At 43.3% G+C, this 27,391-nt stretch overlaps 1 protein-coding gene across 4 annotated transcripts in view; it reads right to left on the minus strand.

The window, feature by feature from the left end:
• Positions 1-27,391, minus strand: part of SGCZ (sarcoglycan zeta) — an 832,502-nt gene that overhangs the window by 361,966 nt on the left and 443,145 nt on the right. The window contains exon 1 of one of the 4 annotated variants that reach the window (XM_061583977.1): positions 15,406-15,416. The exons of the other annotated variants lie outside the window; for them this stretch is intronic. The gene's annotated coding sequence lies outside the window, so the exon portion shown is untranslated. Of the gene's footprint in view, positions 1-15,405; positions 15,417-27,391 lie in introns of those variants that run through there. 4 annotated transcript variants of the gene reach the window in all.

Consider the following 27,391-nt stretch of genomic DNA (forward strand, 5'->3'; position numbering starts at 1 on the left):
TCGGTATAACATACTATGCCATCCCTTTTGCTGGCGGATAAAAGTAGACACTTGGTGGCAGTGCCTTTTAGATATCTCAGTATTCTTTTTGTGCCTTCCCAGTCATGCTGGGTTGGGTGTTCTACCTTTCTGCTGAGGATACTGACTGCATTACATATATCTGGTCTCGTCACTTTTGCTATGTACTGTAACCTTCCAATAATGCTTCTATACAGTTTTGGTTCTTTACATGCCTCGCTTTCATGCTCTCTCTGGAAATCCACTAGCATTGGCGTTCTCACTGGTTTACAGTCTGCCATGCCACAGTCTTGTAGGAGCTGTTTTATTTTGTTTGTTTGGTGGAGCATAAAGCTGCCGTCATCTTTCCTCACTATCTCTGTGCCTAAATAGTGGGTTACTGGCCCAAGGCATGTCATGTCAACATGTCGCTTTAATTGGTCATAAAATTCCTCTTGCTCTCTGTCTGTATAATAAAAGTGCAGGATATCGTCTACGAATACAAGACAGTATACAGTTTCAGTTTGCTGTTGTACATACAAACAAGGATCAGCAACACTCTTTTTGAATCCTATTGACTCCAATACCTTATTAAGTTTGGTGTGCCAACACCTGGCACTTTGCTTGAGGCCATATACTGACTTATGCAGTTTACATACTAGTGCAGGATTCTGCACAAAACCAGGGGGTTGCTCCATAAATAAAGATTCTTCTAACTCACCATAAAGAAACGCAGTTTTAATGTCATAGTGGTATACCTGCATGTTCTGTGTTGCAGCAACTTTCAACATTAGTCTTATGGTCTCATGTCTGACTACAGGCGCAAATACAGCGTCAAAATCCTCTCCATACTTTTGATTGAATCCCTTAGCCACCAGCTGTGCTCTGTACCTTTCCACCTCCCCCTTTACTGTTTTCTTAATTTTATATATCCATTTGCAACCAATGGCTTTCCTATTTGGAGGTAGCTGTGCTAAAGTCCAAGTCGCATTTTTGTTCATGGCGCTTATCTCTTCCTCCATGGCTATTTGCCACTTTTGGGCTTCCTTGGGGGACAGTTTGCTTACATCAGCATAAGAAGAGGGTTCTACCTGAGTACACAACGCTTTTGTCACACCTATTTTAAATCTGTCAGGTGGTTTGCCAAGATTAGCCCTTTCTGACCTCCTCAGCTCTGGTTCTGGGTGAACCTTTTCGTCTGTACCCTCTTGTTCAGACACATCAGCTTCCCCTTCTTCTTTTTCCTGCTTAATGTCAAAACCTTGGTCAGAACCCTTCCCTTGTGGGATTGTGTCCACTGTTTCTTGCATTTTGTCACTAGGGGTACTGAGGTTTACGTCTACAAAATCTCCTACGTTCTGCCAATCTTGCTCATGTGTTTTGACACTTCTGCTCACTACTACCCTTCTTTCGGTTGGCAACCACACCCTATAGTAAGCCTTTTCGAATCCTAATAAAATACCCTTTTTTGCTCTGGGTGCTTGCTTTCCTTTTCTTTGTGCTTTTGGCATGTGTACCCAGCACTCGGACCCGAACGCTTTTATGTGCTCTAACCTTGGTTTTACTCCATGGAATCTTTCGAATGGAGTAGACAGCACAGCACTAGAAAACAACCTGTTTTGTATATAATTCGCATAAACAATGCATTCACCCCCAAAAGCCGGAGATAATGGTGAATCATTTAGCATAGCTCTCACCATGTCCTGAATATATCAGTTCCTTCTCTCTGCGGTTCCGTTTTGATGTGGGGAATATGGTGCGGTTAACGCATGCTTTATCCCTTTTGTGGTTAGATAGGTTTCAAACGTATGCGAGGTAAACTCGCCTCCTCTATCAGTTAACACCTCGGCTATGCTCATGTGATATTTTGCCTCAGCCCACCTTACAAAATGCCTGAACTTCTTTTCTGCCTCCCCTTTGTGTTTCAACAAGTACACAAAACAAAAACGGGAATAGTCATCCACAAGCAACATATAAAATCTGGCGCCACCTAGTGTTTTTTGGAATGGACCGGCGAGATCCATATGTACCAGCTCTAAAACTCTTTTAGTGCTGCGTTCACATTTTGTTTGTTCTTTATAGTGCTTACCACAGCTTCTGAGGTTTGTTTTATAACATATAAAGCATCTTCTAATTCGCCTACTGCATATACCTTATCTGCCTTTGTTATTTCACATGTGCCTTTTCTGAACAGGGCTGCATATTCCATTGCATTTAATGTGGACACAGACATGAGGTTATTCTCTAATTGGGGCACAAACAGAACGTTTGTAACAGTTGTTTTTAGGCATTTTACAAATACAGTCCCCTTCCCTTTTACCTCTCTTTGGGTTCCATCAGCAAGGGGACAGTGATTGAAACAACTTCTTGTCTTTTGCTAGAAAATGGGTAGCCCCTGAGTCAACCACCCAGGAAGTTCCAGTTTTCTCCTCTGGTTTCTTAACACTGGCTTTGACCATGTGAACAGAGAACGGCTCCTTTCGCTGCCGACCTCTTCCTGCCACATTAAGAGTCCCTCTCATCACCGGGCAATTTTTCTTTATGTGTTTTTCGGACCCACAATGAAAACACCGTCGCGCACCGTATAATCTTGACTCGCCTTCCCTCTGCTTTCCTGACGTTTCTCCACTGCGCTGCTTGCTTACTGTGGAACAATTCTGCTCTTGTCTTCTATCCCATTCTTGTAAGAGCTTTCCTGTCACATAGTCCAGGGTTATTTCAGTCTCAGTCATAGCTTCCATTGCGCACACAATAGTGTCCCACGAAGCATCCAAAGAAGACAATATAATATATACCTGCTGCTGGCGCGTATGCTCCACACCTCTTTCCTGCAGTTCCGCGAAAAGCCCTTTCATTGTCTGCAGATGTGCAGGCATAGTTACCCCTTCACATAAACGTGTTTAATACAGCCGTCTCGCCAAATAAACTCTACTGCCAGCAGTTTTTCTCACGTAAACATTCTTTAGAGCAGACCAGACTTCTTTTGCTGTAACCAGCCCTCTTATCAACAGCAGCTGGTTATTCTCCAAACCCAAAATAATGGTCGCTCTTGCTTTTTCATCTTTGCGAAGCCATTCCGGAGAAGGGGGGTCAGTGGGGGGATCACTTTCGACAGACACCCACAACTCTTCCCGGCGTAATAACATCTCCATCAATGCATGGCATTGAGAAAGTGGATAGAGAAAAGTTCTTCTCCCTCTCTCATAATACTAGAACTTGTGGACATTCAAAGAAGCTGAATGTTGGAAGATTCAGGACAGACAAAAGGAAGTACTTCTTTACTCAGCGCATAGTTAAACTATGGAATTTGCTCCCACAAGATGCAGTAATGGCCACCAGCTTGGATGGCTTTAAAAGAAGATTAGACAAATTCATGGAGGACAGGGCTATCAATGGCTAGTAGCCGTGATGGCTGTGCTGTGCCACCCTAGTCAGAGGCAGCATGCTTCTGAAAACCAGTTGCTGGAAGCCTCAGGAGGGGAGAGCATTCTTGCACTCGGGTCCTGCTTGTGGGCTTCCCCCAGGCACCTGGTTGGCCACTGTGAGAACAGGATGCTGGACTAGATGGGCCACTGGCCTGATCCAGCAGGCTCTTCTTATGTTCTTATGTTTACCTTCCAACTCGTATAGTTCATGTCATTCAGCCTTTCCAGCGGCATTGCTGAACTCAGGGATACAGCCATCACGTTCCGGCATTTACCAAACACACTATCCACTTGTGCTTGCCTTGGTCTGAATTCCTCTCTGCACCTCAGCTACTCGCAGTCTGGGCCCATAACCCTTGTTGGTTGTTTGCTTTGTCAGACATGCACTGGTGTACCCGACCGTAGTCACTCCCTTGCTTTGCACCTTGCCAAGAATAACACAACTCACGTGTAGAAATATACAGTCTTTTATCAGCAGAATAACATAAAGCAGTTCTAGCATCGAATACACAAGTTACACAGTCCGTCTTTCTCCTCTTTACTTCCCCACACACCCAAACACATCCTTTTCTTTTCCTGTCTTTATAGCCCATCACGGTCATTCAGTCATTAGGTGATTTAGGATCTGCACCTGTATCGCCTGAGGGTTTTGATTTACTCTTTACTGTCAGTTAACCCTTTCATGGCTGGTTTTCCTTCTTTGTGAAATGTACATGCTAACACTTATCACTGAAACTGTTTAATGTGCATGCCTGCTAAGATCCTACTGCAGCAGTACTATGTGTGTTAGACCTCATACTGGAAGTGCACAGAGAGAGAATGGTGGCCATGTATGTATGTTGCAGTACTGCTGAAAGTCATAAGGTCACTCATCTCATGTGATGTACACACACACACACACACACACACATTACCCAATATGTCATTTCTGGGCTGCATGAAGCAGAATGTACATGAGCAGCTCTTGTGGGACCACTCTCAGCTCTCTCTGGAGTGGTGGGCTAACATCTGAGATGGCAAGGTCAGGCTCAGGGTGAGAGGGGCACTTCTGAGCTCCTCTTGCAAGTGACTGACCTGCCTTGCAGCTTGCTTGCTTTGCACAACTCTTGAGTAAATAAATAAATAAATAAGTGGAGCAGCAGCAGGAACACCTTGGAGTGCTGGGCAAATGCAAACACTAAAGAAACAAACTGGCAGCTACGTACATGATGAAGTACTGAATCTGCCAGGATTCCCTCTTTAATTAGTAGTGCATTACTCTTCATGTGGTGGTGGAAGCAATTGAGTGTGATTTACTTACTCTTACTCTGGAGTGTTGGGCTAGCAGATGAGATGGCAAGTGCAGCATTGGGGCAAGAGGAGCCCTTCTGAGTGCCTCCTGCAAGTGCTTGACTGCTGTCTTGCACCTTATTCTTCATCCACTGCTGGCAGTCTGGGAACTTCAAGAGATTCCTGCTGCCGCTGCTACATTTGCTCAAGAGTTGTGTGAGGCAAGCAAACTGATCCAGCAGCACAGCAATCCCTTGGATGGCCCGGCAACCACTGGGAGTGGCAGAGTGAAGACTAAGCTGCAAGGCAGGCTCAAGGGATACTTCTCCCCACTCACTCCAGAGGTGTGCAAAGCAAGCAAGCTGCAAGTCTCTTGCAGGAGGAGCCCAGAAGGCCCTCTCAGCCTGAGACTGATCGAGTCCACTCTTACCTCTCTGGAGTGGGGGGCTGGCAGCTGAGATGCCAGGGTGGGGTGCGGCTATGAGCATTCATCCTCACCAGTTGGATATCTGCTGTTGTTGCTGCTGCAACAGCTTGCTTACCTCATGCAACTTATGAGTAGGAAGACGGTGGCAGCAGGTGTTTAGCAGTGCAGGCCCCTCTCAAGATCTAGCCTGGTCCTCTATCTCTGGAATAGGGATGGAAAGATCTGTCAATTTCAGGTCTCTCCCTTCCTCATTTTTCCAGTCTTCAATTCAGTTCTCCACATTTCTGCAGCAATTTGTGAATTTTTATTTTAAAAAATCCTCATGAAATTTCTCCAGCCTTTTAGTGCAAATTTCTCCTACTATATAAACACATTTTTGTAGGCAGTTTTGACTAATGTACACATTTTTGCAAGCAATTTCTCATCAGATAATGGATTTTTGCATGTTAATTTCACTCATATATTCATTTCCGTGAATACTTTCCTCTAATATATACATTTTTGTAAGCATTGTTTGGCAGGCAAATTGCATCACAGAATTTGAAAAGTGCAAATTTCAAAGGATAGCTGTGTTTCAGTTCTTACATTGCTTAGGAAAGTGTGAATTTGATAGATTCAGCTTCAAATGTGAACTGAATTGAAATTCCTGCCCAACCCTACTCTGGAGTGACTTTACTCATTAACTAAAAACCTGGAAGTGTGGGGATTTGGAGCAGCAGGCAGGCTCGTTTCAGAGGTCTTATATTTTTTCTATACTATGTACACACTTTCCCCCCCCAAAAAAATGAAAGCTAAGAGTCATTGTGAATTTGCCAGTATGTGACTGAATCCCACCTGAAAAATAGTGACAGTCTGGAAGTACCCACAGAAAGCATGAACCAAAAATCTCTGTCTAGAGACAGAGAAAGTTCCATAGAATAAAGTCAGATTATTTTTTCAAAAGTTACTAAATTCAAAGGAACCTATTTTTTTTTTTACCTTTCCTCTATGGAGGTAGGGTGCATGTACTTTTTTGTTTACATCAGTGTCAACAGGGCTTATGTCCGCATGTATCTTCTGATACTGCAATTTGCTTGCCTCTGTGCTGTCAATGAGAATTCCACTTTCCTGCTAAGTCGATACAATTAGATCACTACCAAGACTTCATTACAGCCACAGGCAGGGCAGCCACTGAGGTATACAATTTTCGCCTTATGATACCAGAACTGCTAAGCAGTTATTGGAACAATTGTCTATAAAAGGACAATAAATGCCTCTATCTTAAATATTGTTTTCTGGCACCAGTATCAGTATGAAAGGAAAAGGGAGTTAAATGCGGGAAACGATTGTAAGTTAGATACTGCTATTAGCATTACCATGTAGTGAGAACATTTACTGGTGCTCTGTATTTAACGTATTTAATTATAAAGCATGTCATGCAATCACATTCATGCTATGCACTCAGGAATGAATAATCCTATGATGAACAGTTTCCATATTTTCAGTGAGTTTAAAGAAGGATATGAATACCTCCCAGTGCAAAAGGTTAAGAAAAATGAGAGTACCTTTGAACATTTATTTATTTATTTATTGGGGGGGGAATTGTATAGACCACTTAATCAGAAAAGTCTCCGAATGAAATTATAGATAAAACACAGATAGCATAAAATTATCAATAAAATACAGATAAAATTAGCAGAACTGCTAAAAAGTATACAAAAGTAATGTATCAATAAAGCATAGAAATCAGTAAAACTTTAAACAACAAAAATACATAATTAAATGATATATCTAGGTAGGCTTGCTGGAATAAAATAAGTTTTCAGCCAGTGTCTAAAACAATATAGAGAAAATGCCTGCCTAATGTCAAAAGATGGGGAGTTTCAAAACATATGTGCTACCACCCTAAAAGACTAACTCCGCATAAATGTGGAACAAACAGTATATTCTGGTTTGTTTATGGAGAGGTTACATGGTACTTGTAAAAGTTTAAGTTCTGCAAATTGAAATGGTTGAATAGGCGCATATGAGGCAAGGCGATCCCTCAAGAAAAATGGTTCCAAGTTGTTCAGGGGTTTATATACGACTAATAAAACCTTGTACTTAGCATAGTAACAAATGGGGCAGCCAGTGCAGATCTTTAAGCACAGATGTAATATGCTGATCGGATCTCACTGTGGCCAGAGATCGTGCTGTAATATTCTGCACTAACTGCAGTTTCTGGATCAACTCAAGGGAAGCCTCACACAGAGGGCATTGCATTACTCCATAAAGACAGTGCATTTTTTTTTAAAAAAAAAACTTTCCTATCTGTTGTTGTTTTTATTGATGTATAACTTCTGGGCAGGGCTGGCGCCAGAGGGTGGCCAGATAGGGCCCTGGCAGAGGGCCCCTGTGGCCCCTGAAGGGCCCCTCCTTAGGGTGGTAGTGCTCCCATTCCATGATCTGCAGCAGCAGCCGCTCCCAATCCTGCTGCAGATCAAGGAGAGGAAGCTCCCAGGCATACCTCCCAATACAGACAGGCAGGCTTCAATAAGCCCACACCCCACCAACTTCTTCCATTGCTGTGAATGTCACGTGCCCTGCACGTGCATGCCTGCCATCAAAGGGGGCTGATGTGTGAGTCGCATGGGTGGGCACCATGGGCCCAGGACAGGCTGGTGCCCAAGGGCCCAGTCATGTCTGGCACCCACCCTGCTTCTGGGTTTTGAAAAGGTGGTACAAAAAATAAAATATGTAAGTAACAATGAAGTAAATACACATTCATCTTTATTCAATGGCATGCCTTCTGGATTCTGAAGTTGCTATTTTATTACAAAGTTATGGGGAGTTAAATAAATAGCAGCAGAAAATAAATAAGGACCAAGCCACCACTGAGAATCTTGAGGCTATAATTCCATCAGGCAGTTCACATACTATTACAAACCTACAGAGAAAGCACTTAGACATGTTTCTGTAACCCCACCAGGATTCAAAAGAGAACTGATATTATTATTCAAAATCTGCATCCCCCCCACCCCATGTTATGAGTCATGCAGCTTCATTTTCTTCCCTCTGCTTCCCCTATTAATGCAGCGCTCTGGTGTTGTTTTCCTACAATATACATATAGAGATAATTTAAAAGTTGCTGTTTGACTAGAAGCAATGTATGTGATTCTGCATTTAACTTTTGGGGGCATAGTTTCAATATGGGAACCTCTTTCCCAGAGACCAAACCGCATTGCAATCTCAATGAACTTGCCCATGCAGTAAATCTTTAAACTCCACAGGAATGAATAAAACCTTAAGCACCTAAGCAGCCCTCTGGATTGTCTTTCACTGTACCTTGAGAGATGTGGATTGCAAAACAATGCTAGGAAGAGAATAGGATTTTCTTGCAGTTTGGACCCTTTGGAATCTCTAAATCTATTTTGTGTCCGAAATGCTCGTTAGTCTGCAACTCTTGAAGCCTTAGTTCTTAAATGCTCTCAAGCGGTGCAAGCTTTACTTGAGTGGCTTTGGTTTGTTCTGGAATTGTATGAAAACCAAGGCTTGCAACCACTTCACCCCAATCCCAAGGTCAGGTGGGCATATCTGGGTTGAAGCATGGCCCCTCTGAGGCAAGACCCCCCTGAGACAATCCAAGCAGAAGTGACACCCCCTCCCCAGTTCTTCAGAGCTCTTTGGAGTTAAAAAAATAATGATCACAATGAGACAGTCCATATCCAAAATGACTGGGGAAAATGTAAACACCACCATATCAGGAAAACACCAAAGGTGGAAAGAGGATGGAGGGGAGCAGGAAGTTGTGCATTGACAGCTCTAACTTCCAATCCAGGGCTAGAACCTCACCCAGCCCTTTCCATCACAATGCTTGGGGGAAGGAAACTTGATTCTAATGAAACCTTTCTCCCAGTGCTTCACCCCCCCTCATTCTGGCTAGTTCTTTGAACTTTACAAAGAGTTTGCTGTTGGTATTTTGATTCACCTTGTCATTTATTTATCCCCAACTCAGGCTTTCTACCTGTTTCTTTTCTCACAAACCTTTTCTTCAGTTCTTTTCCATACTTACCAATCCATCCCAGTCCCTTCATTTGAAACAGTTACTTCGGCAAGGTCACATCCCTCTCCCATCCCCCCAAATTTTGTCCATAGCTTTTTGCATTTTATTTACAGCTCAATCAATCTTACCCATTTATCCTTCAATTCAGCCAGCTTACCTGTTTGTTTTCTATCCATTTTTCCCAATCCAACACAGTCCCATCTTCATTATATAAAAAATGTGTGTTGCTCTTGTCTTTGTCTTACTCAGGGGTGTAGTCATCCAAGGTCTCAGGGGGTCTTAGACCCCTTACCTTTTTGGCAGCAGGGTCCCAGCAGGGTCCCTATGTCTCCAGCAATGAGTGTGAAAGGGGAGTGTTTTAGCCACCAAGAAGAATCTCCTAACATGCTTCCTTGCCTTTTCCTACTGATTGGAGCCAATCAGAGTGAAAGGAGATGAGTCAGCCACTGAGAAGACTCTTCTTAGCAGCTAACACTCTCCCCTTTTATGCTTATTGGCTTCTAGGGATATATGTTGCTGTGGAAGAAGGCATTAGCAAGGATCTCATTTAAAACCCAGCAGCAAAAAAAGGAGGGGGTGTGGCTGTGACTATTATGAAGGGACCCTACACTTCTGAATTTTCCACTACACTACTGGTCATACTTATTAGATTTTATTTCTTAGGCTGCAATCTTTACTTGAAAAGTGTAGAAACAACCTGTGGGAATGTAGGTTGTGTGTGTGGAACTGAAAACAAATATTTTAGTTCCTTAAACAGATTAATGTTTTACAGTTGTTAACAGTAAGCTCAGTTCTGCTATTTCTTAAATGCAGGGTGGAAAGCCACTTCTATGAGTGTATCGTTTTTTACAGTTAGGTTTGTTTGCATTGTCATTTTACAAAAATATGGTCATTTTGAATTAGAAAAAAATAGAAAACTCCCCCCCCCGGATCTACCTGTCTGAAATTTAGCAGGGTTAATCTCTTCTTGGAGGCCTAATATACCTGCAGGTTTCGTACACCTATGTGGGAAAAAAAAAAGCTATGGCCCCTTCGGTTTCCTAATTCAAGTCAATGGGAAGGTTGAAGAATCATTTTTCAGAATATTGCTTTGAATTTGGTCTCCAAGGCAAACCAACACTGCTGAAGTGATGCAAACTGAACAGGGGCCCGATCTAAAGTGTGAAACTGGCTACAAAGTGGGGAGCCTCACAGAGCCCTAATTAAAACTACAAACCTAATACATCCTCTCTTTTAAGGGACATCAATAGTTTCCTTTTCTAAAGCAGAGGGATGCAATGTGAGGCCCAAATGCTTCATCTAGTCAATTTGAGCCGCATTTCACCTTCCATCTTCATTCATTGCTTGAACAATTAGAAATTCTGCCACAAATCTTGCCAGTTTATATTCAGCTCATAGGCTGTATGTTGCCAACTCATCCTCTACAGGGTTGTTTTATTTCTTTTTCCAGTATTGCAGCAAGCATAATTCATTGCCTTTCCATTATGGCTCCATCACTCCCTTTCTGAACAGTCTCATCTGCCTGAACCCCGTTATTCAATAGCACTGATGGAAATAGCATGCTGATTTCCAAAGGTGATCCTTGCATTTCTAAAAGATTCAAAACCTGAAGAAAGAGGGGGGGCATCTGTGCCCACCTCAGAGTACTACCCAGTCATGTTGGTAACCTCAAGAGATGATGGAGCCTTATCAAATAAGAGATGTTTAAGAGAGGTCAGAGGCTGCTGTGCTGGGGTTCACTAAACGATCTGACAGGGATGGTTACACATAAGGCCCCCAGACTGATATTTTATTGTGTTGTTGCCCCCAAACTGTCTCCCCATTTAAATACCCTGGATAGCCGTGGTGACATTCCCCCCGGGCTGAAATTGCTGCTTGTGAATGCCAGGTCAGTGAATGGTAAAACAACGGCCATTCAGGACTTGATCCTGGATGAGCATGCCGACCTGGCTTGTATTACTGAGACCTGGTTGGATGAAGCTGGGGTGGTTAATCTCTCTCAGCTTTGCCCACCAGATTTCTCTGTGCAGCAGCAGGAAAGACCTGGGGGGTGGGGAGGTGGAGTTGCAGTGGTCTATCGGGATACTATCTCCCTGACCAGGTGCCCTACCTCACAGTGTCCAGGGTGTGAGTGTGTGTATTTGAAGTTGGGTGGTCGGGACAGATTAGGGATTCTGTTGGTGTACCGCCCACCCCGCTGCTCAATAGTCTCCCTTTCTGAACTAGCCGGGGTGGTCTCGGGGCTGATGTTGGAGTCCCCTCGGCTTGTGGTGCTGGGGGACTTCAACATCCATGCCAAGGCCGCCCTGTCGGGAGTGGCTCAGGACTTCACGGCCTCCATGACAACCATGGGTCTGTCCCAAGTAGTATCTGGCCCCACTCATGCTGCTGGCCACACCCTGGACCTTGTTTTCCGTGTGGAGGGGGATGATGGTGATTTTGGTGTGGAGGAACTTTCTGTAGTTCCTTTGTCATGGACAGATCACTACCTGGTGGGGTTTAGACTCACTGGGACTCGGAACCTCTGCAGGGGTGGGGGACCGATTAGGATGGTCCGCCCCAGGAGGCTGATGGATCCGGATGGTTTCCTGATGGCTCTTGGGGATTTTCCTGCCACCTCGGCAGGCGATTCTGTCGAAGCTCTGGTTGACCTCTGGAATGGGGAAATGGCCAGGGCGGTGGACATGATCGCTCCTGAGTGTCCCCTCTCACGAAGTGGAGCCAAACCAGCCCCTTGGTTTACCAAGGAGCTGGCGGTGATGAAACGAATGAGACAGAGACTAGAGCGACTTTGGCAGAAGACTCGGAGCGAGTCTGACCGAACACGGGCTAGAGCCTCCTTGAAGGCCTACTTCGTGGCAGTGCGGGCAGCAAAGAAATCATTCTTTTCTGCCACCATTGCATCTGCAGGGAGCCATCCAGTGGAGCTGTTTCGAGTGGTCAGGGGTCTTTTACATTCTGGCCCCCGAGAGGGTAATATAGATCACTCAACAGCCCGCTGTCAAGAGTTTGCACAGCACTTTGCAGATAAAGTCGCTCAGATTTGTTCCGACTTAGACGCTATAATTGATACAGTCTCAGAGGATGTAACTTTGGCTCCTGTCTGTCCAATAATGATGGATTCTTTTCAATTTGTACAGCCCGAGGATGTGGACAAGATCCTTGGAGAGGTGAGAGCCACCAGAGCTTGGAAAAGTTACATTTTTGAACTACAACTCCCATCAGCCTAATCTAGTGGCCATGCTGGCTGGGGCTGATGGGAGTTGTAGTTCAAAAAAGTAACTTTTCCAAGCTCTGAGAGCCACCACATGTCTGCTAGACCCTTGCCCTTCCTGGCTTATAAAAAGTGCCAGAGAGGGACTGGCTGAGTGGGTGAGGGGAGTGGTTAATGCCTCCTTACACCAAGGAAGAGCTCCAGGTTGCCTAAAGGAGGCAGTTGTAAGGCCTTTGTTAAAAAAGCCCTCCCTGGACCCCTCCATAATGGATAATTACCGGCCAGTGTCCAATATTCCATTTTTGGGTAAGGTAATAGAGCGTGTGGTGGCCTCCCAGCTCCAGGGATTCTTGGATGAAACAGATTATCTGGATCCATTTCAATCTGGTTTCAGGCCTGGTTATGGGACAGAGACGGCTTTGGTCGCCTTGGTGGACGACCTACGCAGAGAACTGGACAGAGGGAGTGTATCTCTGTTGGTTCTGCTGGACCTCTCAGCGGCTTTTGATACCATGGACCATGGTATTCTTCTGGGCCGCCTTGCTGGGATGGGACTTAGGGGCACTGTTTTGCAGTGGCTCCATTTCTTCCTGGAGGAACGAACCCAGAAAGTGGTGCTGGGGGATTCCTGTTCGACCCCTTGGCCATTGACCTGCGGGGTCCCTCAGGGCTCAGTTTTATCCCCTATGCTATTTAACATCTACATGAAACCACTGGGAGAGGTTGTCCGGGGGTTTGGGGTTTGGTGCCATCAGTATGCTGATGACACCCAACTCTATGTCTCCTTTCCACCTAATTCCAAGGAAGCTGTCTTGGTTTTAAACCAGTGTCTGGCGTCAGTGGTGGACTGGATGAGGGTGAACAAATTGAAGCTTAATCCAGACAAGACAGAGGTGCTCCTGGTCAGTCGTAAGGCAAATCAGGGAATAGGGATACAGCCTGTGCTGGATGGGGTTATACTCCCCCTGAAGACACAGGTTCGCAGTTTGGGTGTGCTCCTGGACTCAGCGTTAAATTTGGAGTCCCAGGTTTCTGCAGTGGCCAGGAGTGCTTTTGCACAATTAAGATTAGTGCGCCAACTGCGCCCATTCCTTGAGCTGTCTGATCTGGCCACTGTGACACACGCCTTAGTTACATCCCATTTAGATTACTGTAACGCGCCTCTGAAGACTGTTCGGAAACTTCAGTTGGTACAACGTGCTGCAGCCAGAATGCTAACTGGGGCTGGTTACAGGGACCGTACTACGCCCCTGTTAAAAAAGCTCCACTGGTTGCCAGTCTGTTTCCGGACACAATTCAAAGTGCTGGTGTTGACCTATAAAGCCCTATACAGCTTAGGTCCAGACTATTTATCAGACCGTATCTCCCTGTATGAGCCTGCCCGGGCCCTGAGATCCTCAGGAGAGGCCCTTCTCTCAATACCCACATCTTCTCAAGTACGACTAGTGGGGACGCTTGAGAGGGCCTTCTCGGTGGCTGCCCCTAGGCTTTGGAATTCCCTTCCTAGGGAGGAAAGAATGACCCCCTCTTTGCAGTCCTTCCGCCGACAAACAAAGACCTTCCTATTCCAACAAGCCTTTGGAATTGAAGGCTAAGGATAGGGCGTGAAGGGTGCTGCATTGCTAATGTCTACTATATCATTTTTAAACTAGTTTGAACTTTTTTAGCTATATGTGTGTATGGTTTTAATATTGGAAATAGTTTAATCTTATTTTAATGTAGACTTTGTATGTTTTTAATTATTTGTATTTTTTATCTGGAAGCCGCCATGAGTTCCAGTTTTGGAAAAATGGCGGGGTATAAATAAAGATAAAGATAAAGATAAAGATAAAGATAATAATAATAGTAGTAGTAGTAGTAGTAGTAGTAGTAGTAGTAGTAGTAGTAGTAGTAGTAGTAGTAGTAGTAGAGCATTAGTGGTGGATTTGTTCTACTTTAGTTTGTTCTGCAATGGTTGCCCCGTGCTACCACATTATTATTGTCCTCTTCAGCTACAGCGCAACACAAATCAACCAGAACATTAGTAGTATACAAAGTTATGGGATCTCAGGAGGAAGTTACGGCATATACACTTACTGAAAACTGAAGCAGTATGACCACCCCAAACTTTTGCAGGTGCAAACAGTATTGAAAGTGGGATCACGTGTGACCATCCTGATAGCATTATGAGCACAAATATGCATGAATGCACAATAAAAAGCACGTCTGGAAGGGCCTTAATGCCCCTATAAAGTTTTTTCCTTCACCATTCCAACAGATCACCTGATACCATGCCACACACAGAGAGAAATGTTACAGTTCCATTTGATCGTTTCACCCATTAAACAAAGTCATACAACTGGCCCACAAATTCATCCTCATAGTCGGCCTTCTCAGTACTCTCAATTTATTTTTGGTCAACTTCTCTGCTGGTGCATGATACCAGACATAGTTATACCATTTTTGCATCATACTTTGAACAGTAATCATCTCCCTTGTGGCTTATAAAGACTGAGCACCAGGCTTGAGAATACCATGGCCTGCCTTCACATATGGCTCATGGTGACTGACTCTTGTTAACTTCAGTCAGCCAATTCATGTATAGTGCTTTGCGGATATGCATATCTTTATCTTTTAAACCCACCTTGCAAAGCAGATGTTAACCACTATCTCGGACTCGCTTGTATATTTCATCTAATGCCGTCACGGTCCACTTTGTATCTCAGTTAAAGAGGACTCAATTTAAGTTTCAATTAAACATGTTGAAGAGAGAAGTCATCCATGTAGCACTGCATGCCGCTTGTTTAAACTGGGCCTTCAGATGCTATGCATGCAATTTTAACACACCAAGGCAACACTCACCTGAGCTGTAGATCCCTACCATGCTAATAGTGCTAGAGCAGGTTATGCAACACAGTCCTTTATATCAAACACAAACAATGCCACACAAGTTCTTGTTTCCTCAGTGCCATGTTTAAATCAGGCCCAAATGTTCACTGGTAATTGGACATTGGATTGTTGTTTGTGCTACAGCAGGCTAATACAGCATCTGTTTAGAAATTTCACACATTACCTGCTGGTAAATCTCCCTGCATCTGCCCAGCCTCCTCTGAATTCTGCCTGCTCAGCCTCCATCCTTCCCTCCATGCCTTAAAAAATCCTGGGTACTTTTCTAGATGCTTTCTTCAATCCCTTTAAGTCCTGGAGAGGGAACAATTGTGGCACTCATTCCTAAGTAGTAGAGGAGCTAGGAGTGGCAGTGTCGGAAACCACAAAAGCACTTCATTGTCTTTTTCCTATGGTGGGAAGACACACTGTGACTCCTTCCAAGATGGTGGAAGATTTTTGGAATGCCAGAATTACTACAAAATTTCAATTAAAAGGAACTTCAAGGTGGTTGTTGCGTTCCTGATTGGGCAAAACATCCAAGCAATTTTGAGGGAAGCCCAAAGCGTTTTCATATGACCAATGAAACTTACGTTGTGCATCCTATCAAACTGATGTTGCTATTTGGCTACTCATACAGTCACTGCTAACCAACTGGAAGCAAACAACTTCTCTGTGATACTCATTTGCCCAACAAACATAGATTAACAACTCTGTTCATTTCAATGTGGAGCATGAAACAAATATATCAGATGCTTTGGGTTAAGAGCAGGTAGGGATGGGCAAGAATTCTGCTGAATTCAGATTTAGCACCAGCTTTTTCAATGGTTCACATATTCTCCATTTTGTGGAGCAATCCTGTTTGGTCCGAACTTCAGCTGCTTTCCCGCAACACCAGATAGTTTCTCCTTGGATATTCACTTGAATATACCATTCTTTCATTGATTTTATTCACAACATAGCACCACAAGTCTCCCTCTCTCTCTGCCACCCCCCTCCACTCAAATAATCCAAGCTCCAAGTGGAAGGAAGCCAAGTCTCACCATGTTAAGGACTCGGGGCTTTCTGAGGAGGAGATGGAGGGGGCGCACTGAAAGCTGCTTTCCTCCTTTCCTTTCCACAAGGATAACAGCCAGTCTGTTCTTGCTAATGTGAAAACTGACCAGCCTCAGTCACAGAGAAGGAGGCAGCAAAGCCACTTGCCTTTCCTTCATCAATGTTTTATTTCAAAATATTGATATTTTATTTCAAAAATATTGATATTTCATTTATCAACATTTCCTTTCAAAATACTGTTTTAAAAGAAAATATTAATATTTTGGAGGATGGAAAAAATAGACCAAAAAAGCAGTGGACAGCAAAGAATGAACTTGAATCAATACTGCCTGTTAAGTTGATGGAATGCTTTCAAAGTGCCACTGATCAATGGCTCTAATCCCTATGTGTGGGATTTGTACCCCCAAAATTGGGGGGGGGGAGTTTTACACTGTAAATATGCAACATACGCAGTAATAATAATGAAAAGAAAGCTCCTCAGCATAACGTACCATAATGCATGTTGGGAGATAGTTATACCTAGACGGCAATAAATTGCTTGTTGAGAGAAATAAATTAATACTTTTGCATGAAATGATTTTCCAATTAACTAACTTTAACTAAGTTAGGAATCATCCTTCATCATATTTCCAATTGCCACTCGTGGTTACAGCGATACGTTCTTTAAAATATTCGCCCATATTTATTCCAAGAAGCCCAATCTTCTATGCATTCAAACATTAAATATCGACGCCTCTGTTTGTAATCTTAAATAATGTATGAGGTTTGCAGCAGCCTAGTTCATATCTGCATATTTAAAAGCATTTTCTATGGATCACATTGGCATACTTTGTGTGCTTTCTACGGATTTTCAGGCTAATGGATTTTCTTGTGTGTCAGTGAAACTGATTTAATAACTTTTGTTTATTGAAGATCATGGGTAGCACAAATTACTACAGGCACATTATAGTTATTCAAAACCCAGTGAACGATTGCCATGAATTTAACCTTTGTGCCTTTCCAACCAGACTGTTATTAGTAGCAGCAGGCTTGGAGAGTATGATTATTTACATACCATCTGCAAATCATCATAGGTAAAACTTTAAAAAAACCAAACAGGCCCTTCCTGAAAGACATTACCATACAAAAACTTTCTCTTCAGGTGTTCATTTCTCCACACAGTCCTGTTCCTTACTGTTCAGCTCTGCTAGGAGTCTGGGAGAGAGAGCTATTGCACCTGAAGAAGGGCATGAAGCCACTTCCAGTGCTTTCGCGCCAATGCACACGCAAGGGAAGAACAGGGGCAGGCTATTTAAGGCCTTGCTCTGACTGGCTCTCTCCCTTTTCCTTGGGCAGGAGTGTGACAATGGTGGCGATAAAGGCAGCAGTGGTGGCGGTGGCAGCAGTGACAGCAATTGGAGGCATTTGTTGGTGGTGACAGCAGCGAGCAATGCAGTGGCGGCAAAAGTGCATAGTGTGGTGGTAAGTGGCACAGTAGCGGCAAGAGGTGAGGGAGTGTTGGGCCTAGTACCCACATAGTTTTGAGTAGGAGGAGGCAGGATACGACAGGAGTGTTGGGATATCTCTGGGCTGGAATAGTGGGCCTTGGGCCAGTGATGTGCAGGATCCCTTGTGGTGCTCCTGGGTAGGTGGCTAGGCCTCAGCATTGGACCTTGAGGTAGCCAGGCAACCTAAGCCTTGGCGGGCCCACTTGGGATGGCTAGGCCTAGTAGCTGGGAGGTAGCATGGGGCACAGGCCCAACTACCCATGTGAGAGGGACTGGAGTTTGGTGGTGGCAACCACATGGTATGGGTTGGTGGGCCTGCTTGTTGGGCCCTGTCTGTAGGAGAGGCAATCAGTGAGGTGCAGGCACAAAGCCTGTTTGGGGCCTAGCAGAGGTGGGTGTGCGGGTGGTATGGCAGTTAACACAATCTGCCTCCATTCTCCTTGAACTGGCACATTGCTGAGCAGGGTGGTAGGGAGACGCGGAGGCCTGGTGAGCAGGTAGGATTTGGAGGCTATATTGCGAAGTTCACTTGTGGAGGTCGGCTGCCTACAAGACATATGTGAGGCCCTTGAAGGGCAGAAAGACAGAGAAATTATGTGGTGTGATGTTTATGGCATTGTTCTTTTCTTTACAGGTGGCTGGGATGGAGGTGGACATATTTGAGTCCTGTTATCACCAGCCACAGTATGATATTTTGGGCCAGCTGGCAAGGTGCTCCAGGCTGGGAAACCAGTTAGGGCTTAGCTAGATGGCTACGGTTCAGTAATTGGGCCAGGGGGATTAATTTAGGATAGGCTGTTGCCCCTTCTCTTTCAGCAGGGTGCAGTCAGATTGGCACCACAAATTTTGGCTTTACATGCCGGTGGCAATAGGTACGCAGATAAACTTGACATCAATATTTTCAGTAAATTTCATCCCTACATATATGGTTGTGCTGCTCTTATTAAACTCTTTGTTGTCCTCTCAAAAAGATTTAGAGATTTTACATGAGAAGGATTCCCCAAAATTTCTTTTCAATTCTGTTTAAGGTGAAATACAGTGACCACCCAGAATACACATTACACACCCCACTAGTAATTTTGCTAGTTTTATTGAAACTCAAAAAGGTTCTGATGTGGGGAGGAGAGTGACATTTGCACTTTTTGTGGAAGGTAGAATCAGTGTTAATTGCATAGATAAGTAGTTGATGCTTTACATAATGTGGCAGTGAATTTTTGGCCGTCAGAAACATAAATACTTTTGCATGGTGTTCTTAAAGTCAGAACTTTAGTGTCCCCAAAAGATAAAGTGAAGTGACATGCATATGCACATGTTTTGTTTTATTTTAAACATCATATTTCTATCCTGTCCTGAGTTTGGCTTTTTGCTTCACAAAATCTCTGAGAGGTAATTAGGTTGAGAGACAGACAGATCCCAATCAACCTCTCTAATTCCATGTTCTAACCACTATAGAACACTGTTTTCCTTCTCTGTTACACCTATGGTTGCCCAGTGGCCATCTTGGAATCCTTCCTTCATGATTTCATACCTCTATATCCTTCAGTGGGTCCACATCGCTTTTTAACGTATGAGATTCTGCATATGTAAATATATCATTTTGTAACTTGAAAGGCTGATTGGTCCCCCTAGAGAACCACACAGTTATTTGCAGTCTAGATCATGTTTCTCTGTAGTGACACACACCTATGTAGGTGGCACACAAACTTGGCTCTCCACCTCCCCATTTTATCCTCACAAGGTAGGTTAGGCTGAGAGACAGTGGCTGTCCCAAGATCACCCAGTGACCTTCATGGCTGAGCAGAGATTTGAACCCTGGTCTCCCAGGTCCCAGTCCAACATTCTAACCACTACCCCACACTGGCTCTCTGATACTTCACATTGTTCGTTACATAAAGAAAATCTCCAAATCTTCAAAACAAAAATAAAACCATTTTCCAAAGCCACTAATATTCTCCCTGCTAGTGACAGAGCCTTCTAGTTAGAGACTAAGAATTGCATAGGCTCTTTGCTGGCTTGGGATCACTGCAGTCTATCCTTGGAATTTAAAAAAGGGCATTTCAGTTTCTATTAATCCCATTATAATTATTAAACACAGCAAAAAGAAAAAAAGATAGATTCCAAATTCAAAGGCATCTTTTCTTCTATCTACTCTCTCCATATCCATAAACCCATTTACCCTGCAGTCATGTTATACACACTAACCGACTGAATTAAATAGGACTTATTTCTGAGTAGACATGCACTATTAATCCCACTACTGTATGCCATTTCAGTGGAGACTGTAAACAAAACAAATCATACCTGATTGCTACCCCAAATTGACAGTCAATTTTGAGTAGCCATTTAAACTGGATCTCCAGCAAAATTTCACTAAGTGATGCAATCGAGTGACTGTGGGCGATGCTCCGTTAGCGCTGTTGCTCACTGTCTTACAGTACAAGTTGAAAAAACCTGGAGAATACAATAGAGCCCAAGAAAACAGAAGTTTGCCATCCCTTCTTTATTCCAGAGAAACACATTTCTTTCTATAGTGCAACATTAACTACTTTCAGTACTTCCAGAGTGGCTGGTGAAGACAGAGAGCCCAACAGTAGTTGGAGCCAGAGCCAATGGCAGTAATGACTGAGACTTAAGGAGGAGGAAAGTGTCAGGCAGTGCTACCCTCTGCACTGGATGTAAGTAAAAAGGCAGGCAGGTGGAGACTGGCAAAGGGCATATGAATTTGGTGGGCCAGTGTCCCATTCCCCCAGTGTCCCATTATGCAGTCGAGTTTCCCGCATTTGGAGAAATCACAGGGATCAGCACACCCGGAATGCAATGGATGAGCCTCTCCCTGGGGAACCAGTCTCCATGCCATGGTTCCTCCTGAGCCCCCAGATTAAGATCAGCTGGGGGGGGGAACCTGAGGATGAGGAGGAGGGATGAGACTATGCATCAGAGCTGCCCCGTGCCCAGACCTGAAGAGGTGGGAATTCAAGGGGCTGCACCTTCCCAGCCTGTGAAAGACAAGGGGGGCAGCCTGCTGTGACAGAGCCAAAGAAGGAGGGACACATCAAGAGAAGGGAGGAGACTTGCCTCCTCAGAGAAGCTCCCACCTCCAGGCCAGGCATGCTCATAGGGACAGGGATTCTTGCATGCAGGTGAGTCCGCTCCACCTCTGCTTTAAAGCTTGGTGGGGAGGCAGGTAGACTTGCTGGAAGACCACAACTTGCAGTCTTGGGATTCTTTCTACTAATCTTGGACTCTTGACTCCTCAACTGGATTTATTGTTGTTATTCCTCTGCCTTATAACAGTATGTGTGCTAAACTCTGCTCTTTTCTAGCTGCTGAGTTTCTACCATTGGACTGATACAATAAAAGTTTACTTCTTTACTTATAAGTAAAAACATAGAATCATAGAATAGCAGAGTTGGAACTGGCCTACAAGGCCATCGAGTCCAACCCCCTGCTCAATGCAGGAATCCAAATCAAAGCATTCCCGACAGATGGCTGTCCAGCTGCCTCTTGAATGCCTCCAGTGTCAGAGAGCCCTCTACCTCTCTAGGTAATTGGATCTAATTTCGCATGGCTCTAACAGTTGGGAAGTTTTTCCTGATGTTCAGCCGAAATCTGGCTTCCTGAAACTTGAGCCCATTATTGCATGTCCTGCACTCTGGGATGATCGAGAAGAGGTCCCGGCCCTCCTCTGTGGGACAACCTTTCATGTACTTGAAAAGTGCTCTCATATCTCCCCTCAGTCTCCTCTTCTCCAGGCTAAACATGCCCAGTTCCTCATAGGGCTTTGTTTCTAGTCCCCTGATCATTCTTGTTGCCCTCATCTGAACCTGTTCCAGTTTGTCTGCATCCTTCTTGAAGTGCGGAGACCAGAACTGGATGCAGTACTCAACATGAGGCCTAACAACTGCTGAATAGAGGGGAACTAATATTTCATGTGATTTGGAAACTATACTTCTGTTAATGCAGCCTAATATAGCATTTGCCTTTTTTTCAGCCACATCGCACTGTTGGCTCATATTCAGCTTGTGATCCATGACAATTCCAAGATCCTTCTCACATGTCATACTGCTGAGCCAAGTATCCCCCATCTTATAACTGTGCATTTGGTTTATTTTTCCTAAGTGTAGAACTTTGCATTTATCCCTGTTGAATTTCACTCTGTTGTTTTCAGCCCAATGCTCCAGCCTATCAAGGTCCCTTTGAATTTTGTTTCTGTCTTCCATGGTATTAGCTATGTCCCCCAATTTTGTATCATCTGCAAATTTGATAAGCATGCTCTGTACCTCCTCATCCAAGTCATTAATAAAAATGTTAAAGAGCACTGGGCCCAGGACCGAGCCCTGTGGTACCCCACTCGTTACTTCCACCCAGTTTGAGAAGGAACCATTGATAAGCACTCTTTGAGTACAATTCGGGAGCCAGCTGTGGATCCACCTGATAGTTATTCCATCCAGGCCACATTTAGCTAACTTGCTAATCAGAATATGGGGCACTTTGTCAAAAGCTTTGCTGAAGTAGAGATATATTATGTCCACAGCATTCCCACAGTCTACAAGGGAGGTTACCCGATCAAAAATTAGATGAGATTAGTTTGGCAGGATTTGTTCTTCATACATCCATGTTGGCTCCTAGTAATCACTGCATTGCTTTCAAGGTGCTTACAGATTGACTGCTTTATAATCTGCTCCAGAATTCTTCCAGGGATTGATGTTAGCTGACTGGTCTGCCTATTTTCCAGACATCTATTGTCTGGATTTGGATGGAAGCCAGGACACTCCACAGAAGTACTTTTGGAGTGTGTGTATGTGTGCACTTTTGTACCAATCTCTTGAGTTCTGTGGGTCTCCTTTATAAATAAATAATGCAAACACAATTACCCTTTTGTAAGGATTTTAAAGTTTAAATCCAGTAGTATAAATGGCAACAATAATATGACATATGCCAATGGAATATAACACATATACATGATTTCCAAAGTTCCATGCATCCAACACCAGTGCATAAGTTGCTTGCAGAAAAGTCCCAACATACAAAGATCAGTGGTTTCCACAGACAAAACCTTAAAGCCCTAAATAAAATACAAGATGGATACAAATACATAAAGCCATTAAAAGGGAATTTACTTTCCCATTCCCTCCTACACACAAAAATTAAAATCCCATTACCTAATTCATGGTGACAACAGTCTAATTCTTATTCCATGGCTCAACACCTCCTTTCCTCTCCAGCTCTCCCCCCTTTTCTTTGAATTAACTCACAAGTACAGCCCCTTCCTTAAGGTGTCCCCATGCACTGGGCCAAACCAATAATTCATAGGGGTCACACAAATGTATATGTGTCTACTCAGAACTAAGCACCATGAACTCAAGTGTGTATAAGACTACAGCTGTAAACAGGTCTTGCAGTGCTGCCTTTGGCTATCATTGAGAATCCTACAATAACCTCTACCCCTGTTCTGATTCTCAGTTTGGGGCCCATAAACTAAGATATAGCAACAGTTGCTTCCCATGAAACTATATTTCTAACATGGTTTGTTAGGAAAGTGACAAAGCTGCCATATGCTATTGATCCTGCAGCATCAAAAGAAGATTTCTAGCTGGCATGCTGTGTAGCAGAAGCAAAAACAAAGTCAAGTATATTCTGTTCTGCCAAGTATTTCAACTCCACAGTCCTTTTTCTAAAATTAAAAAAATTATATTAATTTCATAAGTGTTTTCTGTATTTCCAAAACCAAGATTTCAAAGTTGCAAAGGACATGGCAGATATAAGGATCTGATCGACAGGCATTAGCATTCCAAGGTTTTGGTGGTGGTCCCTTGGTTTTGGAAAGCCCTTCCCAGAGAGGCACACCTGGTGTCTTTCTGGCATCAGACAAAGTCTTTTAAATTAAAGCCTTTTTTAAAATCAGATATCTCTGTATCTCATGGTAGCTTAGGACACGATTTTAGCTCTACAACGATATTTATTTATTTAACAGAATTTGTATACCACTTAAATTTTAAAAACTTCTAAGCAGTTTACATAATCTTGTGGCTCTCTCCTGCCACTAGATTACTTAACTGTTATGCGGGTGTTTTGATTTATAGGATTTTCGTAGTGCTTTGTTGGATTTGTATTATAAGTTGTTCTAATTCTTCATCACCCAGAGAACTTTAGTTATGGTACAACTAATGGATGGGATGCGATGAATGAATGAATGAAAATGGTCCTTGGCAGAAATCTTTTCCAGCCCTCTTACCTGAGATCCCAAGAACTGAACCTATGATCTCACATATGCAAAACCTGTATTCTCTACCACTGAGCAATAGCTCCTCCCTTCTGGCTGGCATTACAGAGGTCTTTGCCATTTCAAGGCTACTTTTCAATGAAAAGGAAGTATGCCACGGTAGGCAATAGACTTTCTATTTATTGGGGGTAGAAATGCTTGGAGGAATTGTTTTCCAAAAACCAATTAGGGATGATGTAGCAGTTGATTTCTTGCATGGAGTCTGAGGTCTTCTTTGAGGTCTCTTCCAACTATATAATTCTATGAATTTCTCCCTTCTGCTGAGTAATACTAGCAAAGGTTGCAACTTTTTAACCACATCTAAACTGATACATCAGTGGTGCTGCCAGCCTGATGCTATGCATTTGACTTGGAAATATATATCACTGAATTCAATAGGAGTTACTGTCATGTATGTATAAATACAAATATAGCCTTAGTTTGTAGCAAGTTATCACTATTAGGGTTATGTCTCATGTTGCCTTCAAAGGATGGTTGGATGGGTTATGCACCTGAAATTAATTTATTGTTGTTGTTGTTGTTGTTGTTGTTGTTGTTGTTAATAATAATAATAATAATAATAATAGGGTCCCGGTAGGGGCCCAAGATGGCAAACAAAAACACCAAAACCCCCTACAAAACATCATAAAAATAGACATTAAAATATATTAAAGCAAAGCATCTTTAAAAATATATTTAAACAAAAGATCTCTAAAAACATCTTTTTTAAAAAAAAGCTTTAAAACATCTTTAAAAACAATTCCAACACAGATGCAGACTGGGATAAGGTTTCTACTTAAAAGGCTTGTTGAAAGAGGAAGGTCTTCAGTAGGTGCCAAAAAGATAGTAGAGATGGCACCTGTCTAATATTTACGGGAAGGGAATTTCAAAGATTAGATACCACTACACTTAGGATTCAAATAGGATTCAAAAAGTGGTTCTCCTTCTCAGGGACCTCATACAAAGGATTTACTAGAGCACCAGCTGCTTCCAGTTTCATTACAGAAAGATTTTAAGAAATCAGATCTCTCATTTCTCCTCAGTGCATAATTCACAGCCTTTCAACACAAGTAGAAGCAGAAGATCACTTAACTGGTTTACAAAGCTATGAGTTATGACAGACTGAGACTGTATTCTAACACAAAGGATGCAAGAGTAAAGCACTGCAGTCATCTATTTTCCATCTCTGGGGATCCAGAGCTTACAAAAAGCCAAGAGCCTCATCCTCTCATCCACTTAGTGGTTCCAGCTAACACCCATGGCACATGGATTTACCATAAAAAGAGAAGAAGCATAGTTCTAACATAGGTAAAGGCTGTAGCAGGTTAAAGGTCAGAGACAGATGCTCCACTATGAGCACTGAGTGCCCTGTTCAGTATTCTTATTACTGATCAGGGATGGATGGATCAATCGGTTTCTGGTCCTGGTCAGTTTCACAGATGTTCTGTTCTATTTCTGCATCAGTTCTCTCTCTCTCTCTCTCTCTCTGTCTATCTATCTATCTAAAAGACACATAAATCTGCATTATTTTAAAACTTATTGTTCATAAAATGCATTTTTGTAAGCATTTTGTTCTAAAATATGCACTTTGGAGTATGCATTTTACCATAAAATACCCATTTGAATGCATTTTGGTACGTTATTTATTTATTTATTTGTTTGTTTATTTATTATTTGATTTATATCCTGCCCTTCCTCCCAGCAGGTATATAAGGGGTAAGACAGTCTTTCAGGTATCCTGGTCCCGAGCTGTATAGGGCTTTGTACACCAAAACTAGAACCTTGAACTTATTGAGCTGAGGATTATATAGCAAAATTCAACAAAGTGCATAAAACCGATGCAACATTGCATTCTGATCTGCATGTTACAGAGCAATTCAAACTTCCTTTGCACCAGGCTGTGTGTAGGGGTGGGATGTGGGGTGGAGACTTGGATTTGGTAGAGGTGCCCTGTGGGCAGGGAGACATGCTGCCCATGGGATTACCACTGTTAACAGCCAGCAGAAAGCCTAAAATAGGGCTTTTTGGGGACTCAGAGGGGTGTAGGGTGAGCTGGCCCAGGATCCATTGGGTCCCAAGGTACCCCCCTGTCATCACATGATGGCATCAGGCATGATCCAGGCACAATCACTGTACCAGCTCCAGGCTGGCACAGCAATCTGTCTGCTCCCCACCTCCCACCCTGGCTGCCATGAGTGGTAGGGCTGTGGATGAGGTGGTGAGCCCACTGCTCTCAAAAGCCTGCCAGGGGAGTGGTGTGGACTTAGGATTGCTCCCTTAGCATAAGAAGTGCAAATCAGCCCAGGCCAAATGAAATCTCCAAGCATCCCTACTTCCGGTTGTACTACCTGAAAGTAGGGTGGCCAGAGTGTTACCAATGAGACAACAAAATACAAGGTGGTAATTCAGGGGACATGGGTTTTTCCACAGCTTTCAGTCCTAAGAAGTCATGGTCTCCCTGGTCCACCACAAGTGAAATCCAGCTATTGTCCCTCCAGCTATGAAGAACCTTTCAAGCAGCACATAAATGGCTTTTCAAATATTAGGTTAAAATGCATCTGGCAGGATCCCTCTTCAAAACTGGGCATGTCCTGAGCTTGCTTGAATGGCAGTTCTCCTCTTCAAGCAGTCAGCCCCACTCATGGCTTGCACTACCTAAGCCAGCGCCAAAAGGGTTGGGAGTTTTGCCTTTTATCTCAAGTCTATTCACCAAGCAAAGTAAAGTTTCAATGAAAACCTTCAAAGAAGGTAAAATCGGAGGCTGGAATTTCAAGAAATAAAAGAGTTGCTATCAGGAGGTGAAAGCAGCAGTGAAAGGCACTGAAATTTTTGAGTATTTTAGTGGAAGTTATCGAGTGCCTGTTCACATATTCAGGTGAACCCCTTGCTTCATAGGATTTTGCTGGAAGTTCTAACTTGTGGTTCCTTCACTAGGGATCGAGGTGGAATCTGTTTAAAATGGATTTATACATGAATTTGGGCAGCTCCCAACAAAATGAGCTATGGTCGCATTGGACCACCTCTTGCATTGAGTGTCTGTTTATGTCTGAGGCACTGGTGCATTGTATTGTTGTTTTAGTAATATTAAATTAATTATATGCAAAATTATACATATATGATGTACAGTGGGTATGTATATAATATGCTGTTACATTTTTGCAGCATAATTTTAAAGTATATTGATGTATACATATTTGATACAGTTATATGCATTGTTGTATGTGATATTTTAGGAAACCTGGACTATATATATGTATAGTATGTGTATATTATCCCTATACACCAGGGATGGAGAACTGCAGACCTTCAGGTGTTGTTAGACTCCACCTTCCATCATCCCTGACCATGTGTCATGCTGGCTGGGGCTG

The sequence above is a fragment of the Rhineura floridana genome, chromosome 9 (genome assembly GCF_030035675.1).
Source record: "Rhineura floridana isolate rRhiFlo1 chromosome 9, rRhiFlo1.hap2, whole genome shotgun sequence".
Lineage (NCBI taxonomy): Eukaryota > Metazoa > Chordata > Lepidosauria > Squamata > Rhineuridae > Rhineura > Rhineura floridana.